Here is a 23793-nt window from a genome sequence, read left to right as displayed (position 1 = left end):
AGCACCATACAGACAAGCACCCCAATTCAAAATAAGCAAAAGACTTTATAAAAGGAGACATAAACATGGCCAATAATCATATAAAAAGATAGTTAATGTCATTAATAATCAGGAAAATGCAAATTAAAATAACAAGATACAATTTTACTTGGTTTCGCATCTTAGGCAGTATGATGGCTAAAATTTTTAAAAAGGCTCATAATACTAAACTTTGGCAAAACAACTAATCTATGGTGATAGAAATCAGAAGCTGATTGTCTTGACTGGAGGTATGCATGGACTGGAAGGAGGCATGAGGACATTTTTTGGAAATGTTCTGTATTTTGATTGGGGTAGTAGTTACATGGGTGTGCATAACTGTCAAAGCTCATAGAACTGAACCCTTAAATTCTGTGCACTTTATTGAGTGTAAATTGTTCTGTAATTTAAAACAGGGAACTGAATCTTATTCCACTCCTCATTCAATAATTACTTACTGAGGCCCTGTCTCTCAGTAGTTCTGCAACTTTGGAAGTTCTCTTAACCACTCAGGGAACAGCTAGCCCAGGACAAATGGAGTAATACCAGAACGGGTATTGCAAGGATTAAATATAAAAGTTAGGCCGATGCCAGGCACACAGTAGGTTCTCAACAAATGTTAACCATTTCTATATTTACCATTCAGCACCCAGACGTGATAAAGTGGGGGGGACAATTAGGGACCACAGCCAATATGGTTTAAAAAACAATCCATGTAATGAAACTATTAAAAAAAATTTTTTTTTAAAAGCATCTTTACCTCTTCAGTAATTTCCCCTTATAACCTTCAGACGCAATAGTCTGTAACTTTTATTATAGGATAATCCAAACCACTGTCAATCAAAACAAAAGAATAACCAGTTCTGTGGCTTTGAACTGGTTCCTAACATTCACCATCGAGTTACAGAATTCTTAAAGTGAAGAACCATGTCCTACTTATATCTATGTGCTTTGATGTGGGTAGCAAAATGCTGTATGTAAACATGGTGAATACTCAGAAATACATTAATTGAATCAGGCTTTACCTTTCTCATCTGTAAAGCTAGAAAACTGAAAGATCTGTGGTTTTCAAAGTTGTGTTTTATTTTAAAGAACTTTCCTCCAATGAATTGTGTATAGAATCCAAAGTATAAAAGAAATAAAGCAGGCTTATTCTGCTTGGAGAAGAAGGATGGGTCCTCAAAGCTCTTGTCACTGCTTTTTGCTGCCTGCTGGAGGCCTCCTACCATTCCTTGCCACGTGGGCTTCCTACACGTGGTTGCTTACTTCACAAGCCAGCAGAATATCTGCTTAGGTCCCTAAGATGCAGTCTTCTAAGATGTAATAAAGGGGAGTCTTATATAACATGATCGGGGAAGTGGTAGATATCTCATCACTTTTGCCATATTCTCTTCGTTAGAAGGAAATCACCAGAACCACCTACATTCAAGAGGAAGGGATTTCACAAAAGCATGGACACCAGGAGGTGGGAGATCACTGGGGGTCACCTTCATGTCTGTCCCTGACACACATTTTTTTTTTTTTTGCGGTACACGGCCCTCTCTGCTGTGGCCTCTTCCGTTGCAGACCACAGGCTCCGGACACGCAGGCTCAGCGGCCGTGGCTCACGGGCCCAGCCGCTCCGCGGCATGTGGGATCCTCCCGGACTGGGGCACGAACCCGTGTCCCCTGCATCGGCAGGCAGACTCTCAACCACTGTGCCACCAGGGAAGCCCGATTAACCCTTCTTTTGAAACTATTTTATATAGGACAGAAGGAAGCAGAAGAGGGAAGAAATGATTAGGCGAATTCCAGTTAACCAGCAGGAAAATAATGATCACGATAAAAGTAACAGCACTGCCATCTTCTTGCATTAGTAAAGAACTGGGTTATTTACGTAGCACTTTCACATGCACAAACCAACCTTGATTCCCAGTGAAAATCTGTTAATGCTATCTATACTCTATAGAGCTTTGAAACCTAAGGTGATTATCTGTTCATGTGTTGGGGTGACCACAGAACTGTTTCCTAAGGATCCTGGCCCCCTACACAAGTACTTAACTCTCATATTTAGCATGCCTTAAGAGTACTGCATTTTTGTGAAAGAGTACCCATTTTTTACAAAGTTTGTTAATCACAAAATTATGGATCTTTCCTTATTTTGTAACATGAAATATCTGAAGTCGTTGCTCCTGTTGGAAAATCTTGCCCACATTTTAACAAAAGCTTGATCACTAGGCTGGGTAGGGCTTGGTGAGCCAGTTCCATTCTGCTCCATACGTGGTCATTTGGATGGCTCAACTAGGGACCAAAGCGTTCACCTCCAAAATGGCTCAGTTGCATGGCTGACAAGCGGTGCTGGGCTCCTGCCCTCGGTTCTTCTCAATCAGAGTCTTTCCAGGGGTTGCTTGCACCTGTAGGTGTTTCCCGAGAGCAGTAGCAATGTCATCTCGACCATATTCTTTCGGTCAAGGACTCACAGAGCCCTCTTCACTGGAAGATACTATTGTGCAACGCTTTGTCAAATGTTAGGTTGGCATTTCACTGACTGAGATTCTAACCTGCAGTTTCTTATCACTACCAGTAAAGAACTGTCCCGTGCTGTTTCGCTTGGTCTTCTTTCGCTTTACCTTCAGCTTTTTGCCCTGGCTTCTGACTATATAGGCCTACTTAGATTTCCTTTCCTCTTTTTAATTTTTTGCCATGCCGCGCAGCATGAGGGATCTTAGTTCCCCAACCAGGGATCGAAGCCGTGCCCCCTGCCATGGAAGAGCGTAGTCTTAACCACCGGACCACTGGGGAAGTCCCTAGATTTCCTTGCATTTTAATTCAAAATACCTAGTGATATATTTTCTAATAAAAGCCTTTAAATATTATGAAGCAGTAATGTGTCACATTGGATATGGTTTATGGAGACAAAAATAACAAACTAGCACTAATTTGGCATATTCTCTGATAGTCCATTAGGCCCCCTCTTGTGTTTTCATCCGGGCATAAGCAGAAGCAGAAAGTATCTGCACCCACATGTAAACTTACCAATGGCTTCCAATTATTTAATATAATTTCTCTGATCTCAGAAAAGCACTATTCAGCTACTCGAGAATTTGAAACCACTACCATGTGCCATCCTCTATGCCTTGAAACACATTCATTTGATGCCAATTTTAAGTCACGGAGGTCATTAATTCACTCAACAAATTACGCATGCAGTATGTGACAGGTATTTTCCTAGACTGGAGATAAATCATTGAACAAGACTTTTCCAATTAGGAGGATAAAAGTGACTGAAGAACTAATTATTACATGGATTTTTTGAGGGTACACAGGAGGGACCCCTGACCAAGATTTTTGAAGGACTATTGTTTAGGATGAGATCTGAGGAATGATTAGGAATCAGACAGGAAAAGCGAAATTCCACAAGAGAAAGAATTCTGCGCAGGGAAAGCAGGACTAGGTACCAACTCCTAGACTGGTTTTGCGATATACATATACTCTCAACAAGACAGTGTCAATAATTAATAAATAGTTATTTACTTCTGTGCCTCCTAAATGTCTTAATCTACACTACTATTACTTGATATTAAGATTCCATTAAAATACACATTTAAATGTAATAGTATGCCAAGCACTGATTTCAAAGCAATGGGTATGCCAACATGATAAACAGTATCTTTGTACTTTTGATTGAGATTGACTGGATTTCAAATCCAATAGACATTAGCAGACATGCAACAATAAGGAAGTTAATTAATCAGTTTCTTATGTGTAATGTGGAAACAACAATTGTACCTACATCATAGGATTGATGGTTAAATGAGATAAAGTACTTATTCACATAGTTAATATTCAATAAATATTAGCAGGTACTGCTCAATAACTCCAGTATGAGAAAAATGTGATCATGGAAAGAGCACCCCAATAGGCAAAGATTCAGAAGATCTATGTTCTAAATGTAGTTTCACAAGAGTTTAGGCTAATCACTTTAAACATCTTTATGCCTCACTTTCTTATCTGTAAATTGTGAGTAATAAGAGCTCAGAGTCAAACAGGATAATGCAGGAGTTAATTAATGTGAAAATCCTTTATAATTATAACAGGGCATTCAGATATTAGTAAGGGGACAACTGGGGCTATGTGTATTCGTAGACAATCTAAATACCTCACTTATTACTGCTCCAAACATAACTCCATTTCTGAGTTGAAGAGATGCTTCATACATAATGATGCAGCTGCTGCTGGGACCAGCAATTAACCAGAGCAAGTGTCTATGCTTGTATTGATTACCCAATGCTGCCGAATTAACTCAACAGCTGTTTAAAAAGAACATCTCAGCTGGTCTTGGAGATTTTCCCCAAGAACTGGGGTATCTCTATAGCTTACAAAACATAATTTGGCATGATTTAGTATAAAACAAATGTCCTTCCATTACTAAAATGTGTTTCATATCATAAAAGCAAGCATTTCATAATCTAATACTCAATAACATACTTTTTCCCTCCAAGGAAATTATTACAAGAAAGAAACATCACATCTCTAAAAATATCTACACCTTTGTAAGTGAAACAACTCTTGGTCCACTGCACTACAGCTCCGCTGAGTTTTGACAGAGTCAATCACTGTCATTATTTATTGAGAGTCCTTTAGTGTAGGGTGCCATTATGCTAAATGCAGTGTCAAACAATGTGGTTATTCCTTCACAATTTCCAGTTACCAAACTATTCCTAAACGACGAGATGCTTCCAATTATATTACTAAGTGTTGACAGCGTTGCTGTAGGCACATCACAGTGATAGTGGGATTTAAACAGCAGTGATTTTTTTGGTCCTATTTCATAGAACTGAAACAATAGAGACAAATAAAGACGTAAAGATACAGTGATTCACTTTTATGCACTCTTAACAGATTTAATTTAGGAGAAGCATATGATTATCTTCATCTGTTCAAACTCTCTTTACTAAGAATAATCTTGCTACTGCATGGAGAGAAATTTGCTGCAGCTCAGATTAGAGGCAGTTTCAGGCAGCATAAAACGCTTCTAACTGTTGAGATGGTAGCTCTCATTTCAATTCAAGGCATGTAAATCGATTGAAATAACAACATTTATTATCACGTAAAGCTTCCTAGTTATCTCAGCTGGCTTTACATCTTGATAATTATGACTGGAAATGGACTATGCTTATTAAATGTGATAAGAAGTTTATTAGATTTCTAGTGAATGCCCAGATACCATCATCATCATATAAACATTATTATTTAGTTCTCAAAAATAAAGCTTGGTGAATAACACATCACATTTTGGTGTGTAGTATACTACTCCGAATCCCCAACTGATGCTGAACTCAATCAGCCACCTTTTTTCAAAAAAAGGAAAGGAAGAAATAATATAGGACATGTTTACATGATTAACAGATCACAATTTAATTAATTTTTCAGTTGCTTCAATGTAATGAACTGCCCATGAAGATGTAGCAATATGGGGTTACTGTCTTGGCCAGTCCACAAAAGTTATACATTTTGCACTAATGGAAGTATTGCATGCTTCCAGGACTTAAGTAGGCAAGTGGCATGATAAGAACTGGACAAAACTATGAAAAAAATCACTTCTTGAGGGTCCTAAAGGGCAATGAACTTGAATGGGCTTCCCTCAATTAAGCATTAGACACAACTGTAATGAGCAGGCTTCTAGCTGTGCTATAAATCTAACGGCACTACCATGTAATCCTATGACCAGGAATTTTCAGTGACGGCCAGCATATGGGCAGGGGACATTCCTGCCCTTTACTGACCTGGGGTTTTTGGAGTTGAAAAGAGTAAGAATTTCTTAATAAAAACTAAATTTTTAGAAAACCCCAGACCTCCCCCAAACCAAAAATGACTCTTGGCGAAAAGAAAAGTCAGATTGTCCTTGGACATGTATGTTGGCAAAGACCTTTTTTTTTTTAGCAAGGCCCAGTTTCATATGAACTGAAAACATTTGCTCTAGTACATAAATTTTACTCTGGGCCTTTTCATGTCAAGATACTTCTACCTTTTCCTTTCTTTCTCTCTCCCTTTCTTCTTCCGCCTTCTGCTATAATCCAGGTTCAATCACCTCTAAAAATAACTGTAGCTTATTTATGGACTAATGAGACAGGAGTGAAAAAGTCTTAATTCTAGATTAAAACAAACTAAATTCGTAGTTATCTGAACTTTCTCAGGACTAATTCAAACTGGCCGAACTTCACACCAAAAGTTTTGTGAAGTTTCCCACCTCTTTCTGTAAGAACTCTGCCTCCATTATTATTTTACAATTTCCTCCCCTTTGGCTCAATATTTAATAAAATCAACTTCTCTAAAAATCTTTTCTTTCTATGTCTATTTCTTTCATCAGGAAAAGTGTGAAAGATTGTTGCTGAAGGACAAATTAGATCTTAGTTATAAATCATTCTAATTCTTTTTTTTTTTTTTTTTGCGGTACGTGAGCCTTTCACTGCTGTGGCCTCTCCCGTTGCGGGGCGCAGGCTCAGCGGCCATGGCTCACGGGCCCAGCCGCTCCACGGCATGTTGGATCTTCCCAAACCGGGCCACGAACCCGTGTCCCCTGCATCGGCATGCAGACTCTCAACCACTGCGGCACCAGGGAAGCCCCAAATCATTCTAATTCTTAATTTTTTTTAAAACATCTTTATGGGAGTATAATTGCTTTACAATGGTGTGTTAGTTGCTGCTTTATAACAAAGTGAATCAGTTATACATATACATATGTTCCCATATCTCTTCCCTCTTGTGTCTCCCTCCCTCCCCTCCTCCCTATCCCACCCCTCTAGGTGGTCACAAAGCACTGAGCTGATCTCCCTGTGCTATGCGGCTGCTTCCCACTAGCTATCTATTTTACGTTTGGTAGTGTATATATGTCCATGCCACTCTCTCACTTTGTCACAGCTTACCCTTCCCCCTCACCATATCCTCAAGTCCATTCTCTAGTAGGTCTGTCTTTATTCCCGTCTTACCCCTAGGTTCTTCATGACCAATTTCTTTTTTCTTTTAGTTTCCATATATATGTGTTAGCATACAGTATTTGTTTTTCTCTTTCTGATTTATTTCACTTTGTATGACAGACTCTAGGTCCATGACCTCACTACAAATAACTCAATTTCGTTTCGTTTTATGGCTGAGTAATATTCCATTGTATATATGTGCCACATCTTCTTTATCCATTCATCTATTGATGGACACTTAGGTTGCTTCTATGTCCTGGTTATTGTAAATAGAGCTGCAATGAACATATTGGTACATGACTCTTTTTGAATTATGGTTTTCTCAGCGTATATGCCAAGTAGTGGGATTGCTGGGTCGTATGGTAGTTCTATTTGTAGTTTTTTAAGGAACCTCCATACTGTTCTCCATACTGGCTGTAACAATTTACATTCCCAACAACAGTCAAGAGGGTTCCCTTTTCTCCACACCCTCTCCAGCATTTATTGTTTGTAGATTTTTTGATGATGGCCATTCTGACCGGTGTGAGATGATATCTCATTGTAGTTTTGATTTGCATTTCTCTAATGACTAATCATGTTGAGCATTCTTTCATGTGTTTGTTGGCCGTCTGTATATCTTCTTTGCAGAAATGTCTATTTAGGTCTTCTGCCCATTTTTGGATTTTTTTTTGATATTAAGCGAAACAAGCTGCTTGTAAATTTTGGAGATTAATCCTTTGTCAGTTGCTTCATTTGCAAATATTTTCTCCCATTCTGATGGTTGTATTTTCGTCTTGTTTATGGTTTCTTTTGCTGTGCAAAAGCTTTTAAGTTTCATTAGGTTCATTTGTTTATTTTTGGTTTTATTTCCATTTCTCTAGGAAGTGGGTCAAAAAGGATCTTGTTGTGATTTATGTCATAGAGTGTTCTGCATATGTTTTCCTCTAAGAGTTTGATAGTGTCTGGTCTTACATTTAGGTCTTTAATCCATTTTGAGTTCATTTTTGTGTATGGTGTTAGGGGGTGTGCTAACTTCATTCTTTTACATGTAGCTGCCCAGTTTTCCCAGAAACCCCTATTGAAGAAGCTGTCTTTTCTCCACTGTATATTCTTGCCTCCTTAATCAAAGATAAGGTGACCATATGTGCGTGGGTTTATCTCTGGGCTTTCTATCTTGTTCCATTGATCTATATTTCTGTTTTTGTGCAGGTACCATACTGTCTTGATTACTGCAGCTTGGTAGTATACTCTTAAGTCAGGGAACCTGATTCCTCCAGCTCCGTTTATCTTTCTCAAGATTGCTTTGGCTACTCGGGGTCTTTTGTGTTTCCATACAAATTGTGAAATTTTTTGTTCTAGTTCTGTGAAAAATGCCATTCATAATTTGATAGGGATTGCATTAAATCTGTAGATTGCTTTGGGTAGTATAGTCATTTTCACAATGTTGATTCTTCCAATCCAAGAATATGGTATATCTCTCCACCTATTTGTATTGTCTTTAATTTCCTTCATCAGTGTCTTATAATTTTCTGCATACAGGTCTTTTGTCTCCTTAGGTAGTTTTATTCCTAGAAATTTTCTTTTTTTGGGGGGGGTACGCCAGCCTCTTGCTGTTGCAGCCTCTCCCACTGCAGAGCACAGGCTCCGGACGCGCAGGCTCAGCAGCCATGGCTCACGGGGCCAGCCGCTCTGCGGCATGTGGGATCCTTCTGGACCAGGGCACAAACCCGCGTCCCCTGCATCGGCAGGCGGACTTCACCCACTGTGCCACCAGGGAAGCCCCTATTCCTAGACATTTTATTCTTTCTTTTGCAATGGTAAATGGGAGTGTTTTCTTAATTTCACTTTCAGATTTTTCGTCATTAGGGTATAGGAATGCAAGAGATTTTTGTGCATTAATTTTGTATCCTGCTACTTTACCAAATCATTGATTAGCTCTAGTAGTTTTCTGGTAGCATCTTTAGGATTCTCTATGTATAGTATTATGTCATCTGCAAACACTGACAACTTTACTTCTTCTTTTCCAATTTGGATTCCTTTTATTTCTGTTTCTTCTCTAATTACTGTGGCTAAAACTTCCAAAACTATGTTGAATAATAGTGGTGAGAGTGGGCAACCTTGTCTTATTCCTGATTTTAGTGGAAATGGTTTCAGTTTTTCACCATTGAGGATGATGTTGGCTGTGGGTTTGTCATATATGACCCTTATTATGTTGAGGAAAGTTCTTCTATGCTTACTTTCTGGAGGGTTTTTATCATAAATGGGTGTTGAATTTTGTCAAAAGCTTTCTCTGCATCTATGGAGATGATTATATGGTTTTTCTCCTTCAGTTTCTTAATATAGTATTTCACATTGATTGATTTGTGTATATTGAAGAATCCTTGCATTTCTGGGATAAATCCCGCTTGATCATGGTGTATGATGCTTTTAATGTGCTGTTGGATTCTCTTTGCTAGCATTTGGTTGACGATTTTTGCATGTATGTTCATTAGTGATATTGGCCTGTAGTTTTCTTTCTTTGTGATATCTTTGTCTGGTTTTGGTATCAGGGTGATGGTGGCCTCGTAGAATGAGTTTGGGAGTGTTCCTCCCACTGCTATATTTTGGAAGAGTTTGAGAACGATAGCTGTTAACTCTTCTCTAAATGTTTGATAGAATTCACCTGTGAAGCCATCTGGTCCTGGGCTTCTGTTTGTTGGAAGATTTTTAATCACAGTTTCAATTTCAGTGCTTGTGTTTGGTCTGTTCATATTTTCCTATTTCTTCCTGGTTCAGTCTCGGAAGGTTGTGCATTTCTAAGAATTTGTCCATTTCTTCCAGGCTGTCTATTTTATTGGCATAGAGTTGCTTTTAGTAACCTCTCAGGATCCTTTGTATTTCTGCAGTGTCAGTTGTTACTTCTCCTTTTTCATTTCTAATTCTATTGATTTGAGTCTTCTCCCTTTTTTTCTTCATGAGTCTGGCTAATGGTTTATCAATTTTGTTTTACCTTCTCAAAGAACCAGGTCTTAGCTTTATTGATCTGTGCTATTATTTCCTTCATTACTTTTTCATTTATTTCTGATCTGATCATTATGATTTCTTTCCTTCTGCTAACTTCGGGCTTTTTTAGTTCTTCTTTCTCTAATTGCTTTAGGTGTAAGATTAGGTTGTTTATTTGAGACTTTTCTTTTTTCTTAAGGTCGGATTTTATTGCTATAAACGTCCCTCTTAGAACTGCTTTTGCTGCATCCCATAGGTTTTGGGTCGTTGTGTTTTCACTGTCATTTGTTTCTAGGTATTTTTTTGATTTCCTCTTTGATTTCTTCAGTGATTTCTTGGTTATTTAGTAGTGTATTGTTTAGCCTCTATGTGTTGGTATTTTTTACAGATTTTTTTCCTGTAATTGATATCTACTCTCATAGCGCTGTGGTCGGAAAAGATACTTGATATCATTTCAATTTTTAAAAATTTACCAGACTTGATTTGTGACCCAACATATGATATGATCTATCCTGGAGAATGTTCCATGAGCAATTGAGAAGAATGTGTAGTCTGTTGTTTTTGGATGGAGTGTCCTATAAATATCACTTAAGTCCAACTTGTTTAAGGTATCATTTTAAGCTTGTGTTTCCGTATTTATTTTCATTTCGGATGATCTGTCCATTGGTGAAAGTGGAGTGTTAAAGTCCCCTATGATTGTGTTACTGTTGACTTCTCCTTTTATGGCTGTTAGTATTTGCCTTATGTATTGAGGTGCTCTTATGCTGGGTGCATATATATTTACAATTGTTATATCTTCTTCTTGGATTGATCCCTGATCATTATGTAGTGTCCTTTTTTGTCTCTTGTAATAGTCATTGTTTTAAAGTCTATTTTGTCTGATATGAGAATTGCTACTCCAGCTTCTTTTGATTTCCATTTGCATGGAATACCTTTTTCCATCCCCTCACTTTCTGTCTGTATGTGTCCCTAGGTCTGAAGTGGGTCTCTTGTAGACATCATATATTTGGGTCTTGTTTTTGTATCCATTCAGTCAGTCTAGGTCTTTTGGTTGGAGCATTTAATCCATTCACATTTAAGGTAATTATCGATATGTATGTTCCTATTACCGTTTTCTGAATTGTTTTGGGTTTGTTATTGTAGGTCTTTTCCTTCTCTTGTGTTTCCTGCCTAGAGAAGTTCCTTTAGCATTTGTTGTAAAGCTGGTTTGGTGGTGCTGAATTCTTTTAGCTTTTGTTTGTCTGTAAAGGTTTTAATTTCTCTGTCAAAGCTGAATGAGATCCTTGCTGGGTAGAGTAATCTTGTTTGTAGGGTTTTCTCATTCATCACTTTAAATATGTCCTGCCACTCCCTTCTGGCTTGCAGAGTTTCTGCTGAAAGATCAGCTGTTAATCTTATGGGGATTCCCGTGTGTTTTATTTGTTGTTTTTCCCTTGCTGCTTTTAATATTTTCTCTTTGTATTTAATTTTTGATAGTTTGATTAATATGTGTCTTGGCATGTTTTTCCTTGGGTTTATCCTGTATGGGACTCTCTGTGCTTCCTGGACTTGATTAACTATTTCTTTTCCCATATTAGGGAAGTTTTCAACTATAATCTCTTCAAATATTTTCTCAGTCCATTTCTTTTTCTCTTCTTCTTCTGGGACCCTTATAATTTGAATGTTGGTGCATTTAATGTTGTCCCAGAGGTCTCTGAGAGTGTCCTTAATTCTTTTCATTCTTTGTTCTTTATTCTGCTCTGCAGTAGTTATTTCCAGTATTTTATCTTCCAGGTCACTTATCTGTTCTTCTGCCTCAGTTATTCTGCTAGTGGTCCCTTCTAGAGAATTTTTCATTTCATTTATTTTGTTTTTCATCATTGTTTGTTTGCTCTTTAGTTCTTCTAGGTCCTTGTTAAACGCTTCTTGTATTTTCTCCATTCTATTTCCAAGATTTTGGATCATCTTTACTATCATTATTCTGAATTATTTTTCAGGTAGACTGCCTATTTCCTCTTCATTTGTTAGGTCTGGTGGGTTTTTGCCTTACTCCTTCATCTGCTGCTGTGTTTCTCTGTCTTCTCTTTAACTTACTGTACCTGGGGTCTCCTTTTCACAGACTGCAGGTTCGTAGTTCCCGTTGTTTTTGCTGTCTGTCCCCGGTGGCTAAGGTTGGTTCAGTGGGTTGTGTAGGCTTCCTGGTGGAGGGGACTAGTGCCTGTGTTCTGGTGGGTGAAGCTGGATCTTGTCTTTCTGGTGAGCAGGTCCACGTCTGGTGGTGTGTTTTGGGGTGTCTGTGGCCTTATTATGATTTTAGGCAGCCTCTCTCCTTATGGATGGGGTTGTATTTCTGTCTCGCTAGTTGTTTGGCATAGGGTGTCTGGCACTGTAGCTTGCTGGTCGTTGAGTGGAGGTGGGTGTTGGTGTTGAGATGGTGCTCTCTGGGCGATTTTTGCCATTTGATATTACGTGAAGCTGGGAGGTCTCTTGTGGACCAGTGTCCTGAACTTGGCTCTGCCACCTCAGAGGTACAGCCCTGATGCCTGGTGGAGCATCAAGAGCCTGTCATCCACACAGGTCAGAATAAAAGGGAGAAAAAAAGGAAAGAAGAGGATAAAATAAAATAAAATAAAGTAAAATAAAATAAAAAATTTAAAATAAAGACTAAAAAATAATTATTAAAAAAAATTTAAAGAAAGTAAAAAGAAAAATGAAAGAAAGAAAGAAGGGAGAAAGCAAATCAAATATCAAATCCACCAATGATAACAAGCGCTGAAAACTATAGTAAAAAAAAGAAAAAACAAAATGGACAGACAGAACTCTAGGACAAACGGTAAAAGCAAAGCTATACAGACAAAACCACACACAGAAGCATACACATACACACTGACAAAAAGAGAAAAAGGGAAAGAAACATATATATCGTTGCTTCCAACCTCCACCTCCTCAATTTGGGATGATTCGTTGTCTATTGAGGTATTCTACACATGCAGGGTACATCAAGTTGACTGGAGATTTAATCCGCTGCTCCTGAGGCTGCTGGGAGAGATTTCCCTTTCTCTTCTTTGTTCTCACAGCTCCCGGGGCTCAGCTTTGGATCTGGCCCCGCCTCTGCGTGTAGGTTGCCTGAGGGCGTCTTTCCCGCCCAGACAGGACAGGGTTAAAGGAGCAGCTGATTCGGGGGCTCGGGCTCACTGAGGCCCAGGGGAGGGAGGGGTAGGGATCCTGGGCGAGCCTGCGGTGACAGAGGCTGGTGTGACATTGCACCAGCCTGAGGCACGCCGTGTGTTCTCCCAGGGAAGTTGTCCCTGGATCACAGGACACTGGCAGTGGCGGGCTGCACCTGCTTCCGGGAGGGGAGGTGTGGGTAGTGACCTGTGCTCGCACACAGGCTTCTTGGTGGCTGCAGCAGCAGCCTTAGCATCTCATGCCCGTCTCTGGGGTCCGCGCTGATAGCCACGGCTGGTGCCCGTCTCTGGAGCTCGTTTAGGCAGCGCTCTTAATCCCCTCTGCTCACGCACCCCGAAACAATGGTCTCTTGCCTCTTAGGCAGTTCCAGGCTTTTGCCCAGACTCCCTCCTGGCTAGCTGTGGTGCACTAGTCCCTTCAGGCTATGTTCACGCAGCCAACCCCAGTCCTCTCCCTGGGATCTGACCTCCGAAGCCTGATCCTCAGCTCCCAGCCCCGCCCGCCCCGGCAGGTGAGCTGACAAGCCTCTCGGGATGGTGAGTGCTGGTCAGCACCGATCCTCTGTGCAGGAATCGCTCCGCTTTGCCCTCCGCACCCCTGTTACTGTGCTCTCCTCCGCGGCTCCGAAGCCTCCCCCTTCCGCCACCCGCAGTGTCCGTCCGCGAAGGGGCTTCCTAGTGTGTGGAAACCTTTCCTCCTTCACAGCTCCCTCCCACTGGTGCAGGTCCCATCCCTATCCTTTTGTCTGTGTTTATTCTTTTTTCTTTTGCCCTACCCACGTACGTGGGGAGTTTCTTGCCTTTTGGGAAGTCTGAGGTCTTCTGCCAGCATTCAGTAGGGGCTCTGTAGGAGTTGTTCCACATGTACATGTATTTCTGATGTATTTGTGGGGAGGAAGGTGATCTCCAGGTCTTACTCTTCTGCCATCTTGAAGCTCCTCCCTCTAATTCTAAATTTTTTGAAATAATAATAGTTTTAGGGCAACACTTTTATGTCCCTACATTCTTACCTTTGCTCGGTGAACTGGACCTCCCATTTTCTCCTTAACAACCCTCACTCACTCATCCATGCAGTCATGCACATGTTTTTTCTGTGATGGGATAAGTAATTTCATCCAGTGGGAAAATTGGGGGCAGACCATTGTGGCTACAAGTATGCTCTGTGTTCCTCAAATTAGATTCATCAGTGACATGGCACATACTGGTACCTGTTGATCTACTTCCATTTCCCTACTGGTTAAAAAGGCAGAGGAGGGAGGGATCCAATTAATTGACATTCTAAAACCTTGAGGACCAGTAATAGCAATTTTTCCTTCCTCGCAGCCCAGACCCATATACAGACTGTTGTTTGCTTTGGGGTGTCATTAAATTAATTCTTCCATTGGCTTAGGTATTAACCCATTACACTTCTCTAAAAAGCAAGCCTAGTCCCGCTAGCTGCAAAAATCACGTATCTCCCTGTTTACGTTCCCAGCATACCAAAGCTCCACTTCAGGGCAGCCCTCCAGGATTTCTACTGCCCCAAATGGGTTTGACAAATGATAGCTGCCTGGTTGCTCTGTTCATTCTACTGACAGAGTAGAATTAATGCAAATTAAATAGATGGACCTGCTCAAGGCCTCTTGTAAACTAGTTGTGAAGAGTAGCTTCCTTTGAAATAGCCCCCCACCTCCCTATATACCAATAACTACTAATTTTTAACAAAAATGAAAAATCCAGGGTAGTTTATGGTAAGGAAAGGAAATAAGACCTTGCTTTAAAATATCTGTTCTTTTTTTCACAAGACTATATTTGTCTATAATAATTTGAAGTCTATCTCAGACATCTGTTGGTTTTTTATGTTAACACCTCAAATTGGCTCCATTTAAAAATACATGGCATCAGCCAACAGATCAAAGGTTCTTGGCTTCAATATTCTCTCATTTTTCACAGTTTTAAATCTCATGATTTCAGTACCTGCACATGATTTGTTCAAATGTATTTCCTAGCTTATAACTACTGATTATGCTTCTTGAAACTAGTCTGCCAGCTAAGACATGCTCATACTTGATTTTGATACATACCGCATTAAGAAATTTATCCATAGAAGTAATTGTGACATTATTCAGGAATCACAAGCAAAGGGAAATGCACAGCATGTTTCTTGCCCCAAATTATGCTCTGGCTTAAGGAAATATCTTCTCAAACTAATTCAGATCACAACTGCCATCACTTTACCCAAGCCCAAGAAAAACAGTAATATTTTAATTAGAAATTAGTGTCAAACTTTTCCAAGTTTTATAATGAAGCTATTTTTCTGGACAATTTGGCAAGGTCTAGCCTTCTACCTCAAAATGACTAAGCTTAGGAAAGCTATCTTGGGCATTCATCTTGGTAATGTGTTAGAAATAATTATAGGTGCATAAAAACCCATAAGCCTATAAAAGAATTTCTGTTGTGCTTGTGTGAATAAGATGGGCAGTTACAACTGGGAACGATGGAGTGTAAAGAGTAGTGTTATGCAACTTTCCAAATTAAGACTTAAGAAAAGAATAGAGCAAGATTTGATTTGATGGATTTATAATCGAACTCTCCTTTATACCCTATCTTCACACAAAATCACAAGCCAGATTGACTCAACCTTTCCTTTGAAATCTTCAGAGGCTGGCAAACTGGGAATTGTGAGCTCTGATAGCTGATGGCCTGGTGACCATGAAGGAAAGAGAAAAGGTACCGTAAAATTCCTGAAGCTCAGCATTCAGCCCTTTTTGTAAGGCAGAAAGAGCTGTTCAAGGCGCAGTAACCTCTGGAGGCATCATTCTATTAGAACAAGGTCAAATAGAAGGTAAAAGGGAACGTGCATGCACAGTCTAAGATCTCAAGAAATGGCAATCTGTTGGAAAAGCAAGAACGGCATTCAGGAACAAGTAGGAATACAATTACAATACAGAACAGGCAGATTTTCCAGCTCAAAATTAAATTCTTATTGACCAAGTCTTATCCTCTCAATAGTTGTTGGATCTGTGTCTGCCCTTCTAGACCCAAAGTCACGACCTTATTTTGACACCTCAAACTCTCTTTTGGATGATTGCAATAACTTGTTATAACTAGTGTCCTGCTATCCATCTCAGTTCCCTAAATGCTTTCTCCACATACCTGCTGGAGGAATCTCTCCAAACAAAAATGAGAACCTGCTTGGCTTCTGCTTAAAGGCCTCCAGTGCCCCCCCCCCCCCTCCTCAGGACAGTCTGTGCTCCCTGTTTCCTAACATGGCTTTTGAAACCCTTTCTAATCTGACCACTTCCCTCCTCCCCGACCCCTCTCAGCTGAGTTTCTAGCCATCCCCAACATGAAAACCCGAAGGAACACTTACAAAGAAACATAGAGTTATGCATTATTTTCAATCTTCCTGGAACTTTTTCTGTTCAGAAAATCCTTTGACTTTCTAGTGTCTTTCAATTAAGAGGTCTTAGGACATATTTAATAAGAATGATGTTTTTATAGATCCAGGATAACATTTAAGTTCTGTTTATTGGAAAACAAATTCTTGTAAATATTTCTTTATCAACTATTCTTCACCCACTCTCTGTGATTGATTATTGCAAGTACATGTATCTTAACGTCCTTTTGCTTTTCTGCTTGAAATATTTTGGCAACTGCATTCCCCGAGGATGCTTTCCCAGTTATCAAGGCTGATGGAAACAAAAGTTTCTCTGCACCAAATAAAGATGCAGAATAATGGCCACCATCCTACAGGTTTATTAGGATCTAGGGATTCAAGTGTTTCTAAAAGCGAATGCAAAAGAAAAATACAGTTTATAGAATAAAAGTAGCTGAGTTCAAGAATCATTACTTTACATATTAAGTTGTGCCCTTGAGCAAGTCATTTAAACTCTACAATGCTCTGATTTCTCTAGGTGTAATATAAGAATTGATAATAGCTTTATCTACACAAGTTTGTTATGAGGATATAACAATAAAAATATGAAAAGTGTTTTTCTGCCTTTAAAACACCGTGCAATGTTAGTTATTATTTTTCTTTGCATCAAGCCATACCACTAGACTCTTGTGCAAAATCCACATTATTAGAGTAGCAAGAACAATGCTTTATATTGTGATTTAAAGTATTTAAGGTTTTTACTTCCCAAAATTGAAACATTAAGTTTCTTCAGATTATGAACTAAATGTCTTTCTGCCTAGAAATTGAATACCAAATCTCCTTCATAGGCAACTTGTCTTTTTAGGAATTAAAAATCGTCACTGGGGCTTCCCTGGTGGCGCCGTGGTTGAGAGTCCGCCTGCGGATGCAGGGACACGGGTCTGTGCCCCGGTCCGGGAAGATCCCACATGCCGCGGACCGGCTGGGCCCGTGAACCATGGCTGCTGAGCCTGCGCGTCCGGAGCTTGTGCTCCGCAACGGGAGAGGCCACAAGAGTGAGAGGCCCGCGTACCGCAAAAAAAAAAAAAAAAAAGTCACTATCCACTTATTATTACAATAATTTGATGCTGGAAATAAAACACAGTACCATTACAGTCCTTCCCCTTAAGAACTATCTACATTTCAAGTTAAAGCAAGCCTCACACCCTCTACTAAAAGCACCTGCAACAGAGATCTGTAATCTACACACAAATTAATATCATTTTAAAATTAGAGTTGTTGATATTTCTTCACTTCTTTGAGATTTAATGTTAAAACTAATGGCTACTGAAATTGTTATTTTCCCAAGATACTAAGAGCCTTACTATAATTGAAAATGTAAAACAGAATTAAAATAATGGGTGAAATGCATGTAAAATTCCAGTAATAAGAATGATAATGATGATATCCATTTAATTTTCCACAGGGATCAAAGCTATCAAATGCATTATATGCATATTATCCAAACTATTTGAATGCTTAGGTCAATATTTCTCTTTACAAATTTAGAATATAATATGTATCTAAAGCCAATTCATAGAATCCCTTTAAATTCCACTTACAAGTTTGTTTCTATGTCTAATCATGTACTAGAAAGGCAGCTACATGGTGTTGACATCTGTAAAGTAAGCCTATAGCAGAAGCTGCAGTGTGGGTTCAGGGCGGTACCAAAGATTCAGGTGACTGGTTTCTTTTACCTATCCTGTGGGAGATAATTTGTTCATGTGTAGGAAAACTCCTACAAACTATGGTCGTAGTGGGAAAATATCCATCGAAGTGATCTGAGAGGTATCTAAAGTCCTGATACTTTAGGTATCATTGTTTAGTGTTATTTGGATATTAAGAATAGAACTTATATGAAGATCCAAAAAGTTATGATCATGAATAAATTCAGGATCAGAATGTGAGCACTGTGTTAGACTGTTGCAGTAGCTATGTAGATGACCTGAGATCTCCCTGGGTTATTTATGTTTTTAAAAATGTAATTTATATACTGCTATATTCAGTGAAAGTATACATTAATCAATTTCCTGTGCTGTGCTTCTAAGTGGAGTATTTTGTACTCTAGTAATAGGTAGCACAGCTTCTCTGCAGTGCATATTAAAAAAATATATCAAACAGGCTTAATTATAAGGCAGAAGGAGGTTACTCAATAATGATATTTAAAAGCATACCTGGAACAAAATATTCATATCTCTGGACTGTCAGATAGCCTGGAATAACTACCACTAAATGAGACTCCACTAATGTGAAAATAGTCTCCATAGTCCAATTTTTAAAAAGGGATTTAAATGGACACATTATTCTTTCATCACCCATTGCTATATTAACACAGATTGGTTGATCAGTGTCCTATGCATGTGTGTGAGCACACACACAGTCCTCATGCAGTGGGCCAGTGGGAAGAGGGAAACAGATATCTCAGAGGACAAATCCAGATGGGACATAGGAGAGAGGCCTTAAAAACCTCTGAGGACCCAAAAGTTGCTAAGTGTATGGGATGTGGGAGGGGTAGGGATGGAGGGATTTTAGAGGTAAAGGAGATGAGGATATCCCTATTATAGAACAAACGCAAGCCTACATAAAGCAATTGCAATAATTTTATATTAAATACTATTATTTCATATAAAATGGAGACTGAGAATAAGGCATTGGCCCCAAATACAAAAACAAATGAGTTGAAATTAAGGGATGATTATATTATAGATCCTCTGATTCCGAGGTATGATTATTAATTATATTCATTTTCATTAACTTACAGCTTTTGGTCTATATATAATTTCAAATAAGCAGTACATATTTGATTTTTCAGTCATTCAAACATTTATCATGCATCTACTATGTGTTAAGCTCTGTGTTAAGGGCTCAGAGATCAAAGATGAGAAAGATTCAGCAGCACATGCAAATATCCCATAATTTAGTGGAGGACATAAAGATACCAAATATTTGACAAAGAAATGTGTAATATACTAAGGGAATTCAGATAATGGAGTCAATTATAATCATCTTGTTTCAAACATGAATAACTGTTAAAAGCAAATGGTATAAGGGACTCCCCTGGCGGTCCAGTGGTTAAGACTTCGTCTTCCAGTGCAGGGGGTGTGGGTTCGATCCCTGGTTGGGGAGATAAGATCCCACATGTCTCTTGGCCAAAAACCCAAAACACATAAAACAGAAGCAATATTGTAACAAAATTCAATAAAGACTTTAAAAATGGTCCATATCAAAAAAAAGCAGTGGTGTGAAATATCTTTACCAATGGAGGGGGGTATAATATTCTCCATTTATTCTCAACCTAAACTAGTCAAATTCCAATAAAATAAGCACTCATGTGTGTTACATTTTTTTTTTAATCAATTGGGTAATTGGAATAAATGGTTGATCACTCAAGGTCAGGCTACATCTTTATTTTACTGCTCTCATCACTGCCTACTCTAGTCTAAGAGTATTTTTGTAACAGAATTTTACCTATGTTTTAAAAGTATTTTGGATCTCAGAACTGAGAGATTTTATTGTAAATAAAAGTGATTGAGTGAAAACAGAATATGAAGTGATGAAGATTTTAAAACTAAAGTCACATAACAGTGCCTATGAGCTAGAATCTCCATTATGCTCTAGCCATCTAATTAGTTCCATTAATAGTGTTTTCTTTTCAAGGCTTCGAAAATTTCTCCATTGAAGCCCTTAGGCTATTTTGAGAATTTTAGTAGTCAAACAACAAACAAGTAGAGAATGAACTCACAATTAATATATGCCCTTTTCTTTTAATAAAAACTATACTCTTTCATTATCTGTCCTACTTTCCAATGGCTCTTTAGGGAGTGTTTCTTTCTAATGCTTACAATGAAGTCACCCCAGTTGGCACTCAACTATTTTAAATTTTTAATGAGTTCATAACTAGTCTGGACACCTCTCAAAACTCAGAGCCTCTGAGTATGTAAGTGGACTCTTTATGTTATCAGATCTGGCTATTTTGAAATCAGAGACGCCTAGGGATATAAGTCTTTTTAAAAAGCAAATAAACCGATAATTTTTTTCAGAGTATACAAAGCTCCCTGACACACAAACGTGTTCTGAGGTAGCACCTTTATCACAAATGGAGAGGAAAAAAAGAGGAAGATATGGTTCAGCAAAATGATTAGCTGTTACCATAGTAGCAATGTCGACACCACAAAACACAATATTTAAAAATGTAATTGTTTCTATTTTTATCAACAGATAAACCCAGCACTAACCAAACTCAAACACTGAGGATTAAGACTAAATCCCTGAGAGAGTAGCATTGACATATATACACTACCAAATGTAAAATGGATAGCTAGTGGGAAGCTGCTGCATAGCACAGGGAGATCAGCTCAATCTTTGCGATGACCTAGAGCGGTGGGATGGCGGGGGTGGGAGGGAGGCTCAAGAGGGAGGGGATAAGGGGACATGTGTATACACATAGCTGATTCACTTTGTTGTACAGCAGAAACTAACACAACATTGTAAAGCAATTATACTCTAATAAAGATATTAAAAAAAAATCATACCAAGTGACATAAGTCAGACAGAGAAAGGTATATATCATATGATATCACTTATAGGTGGAATTTAAAAATTGATACAAATGAACTAACTTACAAATCAGAAAGACAGTCACAGACTTAGAAAGACTTACGACTACCAAAAGGGAATGGTGTGGGGGGAGGCCTAAATTAAGGGTTTAAATTAGCATACAACACATACATAGAAAAAACAGATAATCAACAAGGATCTACTGTATAACACAGGGAACTGGAATCAACACACTGTAATAACCTCGACGGAAAAAGAATCTGAAAAAGAATATATAGATGTTTCTGTGTAACTGAATCAAGTTGCTGTACATCCAAAAGAAACGCAACATTGTAAATCAGCTGTAATTCATCATAACATTAAAATTAAATTACAAAAAGAAAAAAAAAAAAAAGACTAAATCCCTGGACAAAGGTCAGCCTCTCAGGGAGGAGCTGGCCTACCCTGGAGAGAAGTAAGGCTGAGGAGGTGGAAGGCACACTTCAACAGACACATCTAGGTGAGTACTAGCAGCTTTAATAACATTCCTGTTTAGCATTTATCTTAATCTTAACTGCATCATTATTTACGTAGTAACTGTAGAAAATTTGTCTCTCCAGCTAGAATGTAAGCTCCTAGAGAGAAGGGACCATTTTTGTCTGAACCTCAGATTTATGGCTGCTGGGCATAAAATATGCACTTAATTCACATTTGTTAAATGAGATGATGAATAATTGAGGATGCCTGAATGAAATGCAAGCCTGAATTAAGATGAAAATATGAAAATGCCAGGAAAGAAACAGAACTGTAAATAACAAGTAATATTCCATAAAGATTCCCAATTGAATGCTTTACCTGATCAGTCTTATTTCTTTGAGAAACCTCCTTTTCTAAGATTCCAGAGACGCCCAAGTGCTCAAGTCCCCCCGGGGGTGGGCTTGGGAAATACAAATATACCCATAAGGAAGAGACAATTTTTTATTTGTTTGTTTTGATTTGTTTCGTTTTTGTTTTAATGTAAGTATTACTTACCTTCTTATTCTTGGCTAGACTTTCTCATTTCATGATACTAGAAAATGGTTCAAATGGAAATGCCCCTGGTTGTTACATAATGACTAAAATTACATTAAGTTGTCAAAATTAATAGCATCATAAATTTTCCTAAAAAAATTTTTTAATACAAGAGATAAGAACTTGAGGATGTGTACCCTTATGATAAGGAAAAGGGAGTAAAAGGAGAAATCAAATATATGTTTGAATTTCATGAAAATAGGTTTGAAGCTGCAGGCTGGAGTTTTACTTTGTTTAAATTTAATTCAGAAATGAGCACTTACTCTGTGTTAGGCACTGTGCTTCGTGACTGAATGAAGCATGGTGTCTACCTCAAAGTGCCTACAGACTAACTTCCAGACTCTAATAACTCAAAAAGAGCGAGCAGGTCATAGACTTCCAGCTTCCTTCACCCTGGAGCTCTAATAATTCCTCTTGGTTGAGAGACAGGGATTAGAATACAGAGATGGAAGGAAATAGCGAAACTGGGGGCATGTGGGATACATTCCAGTACTGGTCCAAATTCCTTAACCTGTTCCTTAAAGTTTACATCAATGGAAACTTTTAGAAAAGCCACAGTATTAACAACATCCTCATAATTCAGAAAGAAGCTGGACAAAGAAAAAACACAGGCACTACGGGTAAGTTGATTCTGAATCCCAATTATAATTCCAAGAAGGTAAATATCCAAGAAGTTTCCAAGGATTCCAGAAGCATCCTGACAACCAAAGGTGTGGGATCCAGGGCTATTCCATGACCTCATTATCTCTCAGCAGCTCCTGAATTAATGAGGAGCTAGGAAAAACTTGTTTCATTCAATCCTCAGAAAATTACAAAATAATAATATATGGTTAGTTTTAAAGTTAACTACTGTGTATTTTATCAGTCTGTCACACCTAATCATTAAAAGAATTGTATTTATTAAGAAAAATTAAATCGGCTTAGTAAACTATTTTGTTTATTTGCCTAGAAAATGCCTTTGCACAAAGAGACTGGATTTTGGATGCTGATAATCCATTTGTAAAAGTGGATAAGATTATGCTTACAAATTAGATAACCTAGATGAAATGGACAAACCACAGAAAAACATAAACTACCAGAACTTCTTCAAGGAGACATATAAAACCTGATGAGACCTATACAAAATAAAGCTATTGAATTAGTAGTCTTAAAACTTCCAAGAAAGAAATCCCAGGGCCAGAGGGATTCACTGGTAAATTCAACCAAATATGCAATCAATATTCAGCAAGAGTACCAAGATGATTCAATGATAAAAGAATAATCTCAACAAATGACACTAGGACAGCTGGATATCCATATGCAAAAGAATAAAGTTTAACTCCTACTTCACACTATTTATAAAAATTAAGTCAAATGGATCAGAGGCTTACATGCAAGGGATAAAACTGTAAAACTCTTAGAAGAAAACTTAGGAGTAAATCTTTATGACCTTGGGTTTGGGAATGGTTTCTTCGATATGACACCAAAAGGAGAAGTGAGCAAAGAAAATATAGATACTTTGAATTTCAACTTCTGTGCTTCAAGAACATCACCAATAAAGTGGAAAGATAACCCACCAAATGGGAGAAAATATTTGCAAATCATATCACTCATAAGGTGCTATATATCCAGAGTATATAAAGAACTCTTACAACTCAACAAAGTGACCCAATTAAAAACATAGACAAAGGACTTAAATAGACATCTC

General features: G+C 38.4%; 1 protein-coding gene across 3 annotated transcripts in view; it reads right to left on the bottom strand.

Annotated features, from left to right (window-relative positions):
• PRKN (parkin RBR E3 ubiquitin protein ligase) overlaps window positions 1-23793 on the bottom strand; it is a 1024664-nt gene that overhangs the window by 620632 nt on the left and 380239 nt on the right. The gene's annotated exons all lie outside the window — the stretch shown is intronic.

Source organism: Phocoena phocoena, chromosome 12 (genome assembly GCF_963924675.1).
Source record: "Phocoena phocoena chromosome 12, mPhoPho1.1, whole genome shotgun sequence".
Taxonomy (NCBI): domain Eukaryota; kingdom Metazoa; phylum Chordata; class Mammalia; order Artiodactyla; family Phocoenidae; genus Phocoena; species Phocoena phocoena.
Note: the sequence above shows the minus strand (reverse complement) of the source record. Positions and strands in the feature narration are given on the sequence as shown.